A 1284-nucleotide genomic window follows, 5' to 3' on the forward strand; every position below is an offset into this window, starting at 1 on the left:
TCATGGATCAAGAGGCAGTTGTGAGAACAGAACAAGGGAATGCTGCATGGTTTAAAACCAAGAAAGAAAATAAAATTGTTTCAAAATTAAGAAAGGAAAACAAAAATGATGATGGCAACATATGTATAAGTGTGCTTGATACAATTGATTTGTGGATTTTTATAAGAATTCTAAGAGCCCCCAATAAAATTATTTATAAATTTAAAAAAGATAACAAGAAAAATAATTGTTTTTAAATAGGAAAGATGTGCATCAGGGTGTTATCCTCACATCATGCTGTTCAACCTATATGGTAAGCAAATCATCAGAGAAGCTGGATTCTATGAAGAATGCTGCATCAGGATTGGAGAAGGCTAATTAGCAATCTGTGATATGCAGATGACATCACGTGCTTGCTGGAGTACTTGAGGAGTACTTGAAACTCTTGCTGATGAAGATCAAGGATCGCAGCCCTCAGTATGGATTACAATTCAATGTAAAGAAAACCAGAATCCTCACAACCTGACTTATAGTTAACGTCATGATAAATGGAGAAAACATCGAAGTGGTCAAACTTTCAGTCTTGCTTGGATCCATGATCAGTACTCATGGAAGCAACAGTAAGATCCAAAGACAAGTAACACTGGGTAAGGCTGCTGCACAAGACCTCTTTAGAGTGCTGTAAAGCAAGGATGGTACTTTGAGAACTAAGGTATGCCTGACCCAAGTCGTGGAATATGCATGTGAAAGTTGGACATGGAATAAAGAAGATTGAAGAAGAATCGATGCATCTGAATTGTGGTCGGGGAGAAGAACATTGAAAGTACCATGGACTGCTTAGAGGACACCCTGATATGTCTTGGAACAAGCGTGGCCCGAGTGCTCTGTAGAGGCAAGCATGGCTAGACTTTGTCTCACCTACTTTGGACATGTTGTCAGGAGAGACCAGTCCCTGGAGAAGGACATCATGTTTGGTCAACTAGAGGGCCAGTGAAAAAGAGGAAGCCCTCAAGGACATGGACTGACACCATGGCTGCAACAATGGGCTCAAGCATGGCAACAATTGGGAGGCTGGTATAGGACTGGGCAGCATTTTGTTCTGTTGTGCATAAGGTTGCTATGGGTCAGAACCAATTCAATGGCATCTAACAACAACAGCACTCTCAGAAACCTATAGGTCCAGTTTTACCCATGAGAGGTCAACACTGAAAGAGTGAATGGAGAAAGGATTGAGACAAAGAACGTGAGGTTAAGATTGGCTTTATTAGGGTAGCGAAAGGGCCCCCGGGAGGGAAGGGAGAGCAG

The sequence above is a fragment of the Echinops telfairi genome, unplaced genomic scaffold (assembly GCF_000313985.2).
Source record: "Echinops telfairi isolate 266 unplaced genomic scaffold, ASM31398v2 ScPeMD7_140;HRSCAF=443, whole genome shotgun sequence".
Lineage (NCBI taxonomy): Eukaryota > Metazoa > Chordata > Mammalia > Afrosoricida > Tenrecidae > Echinops > Echinops telfairi.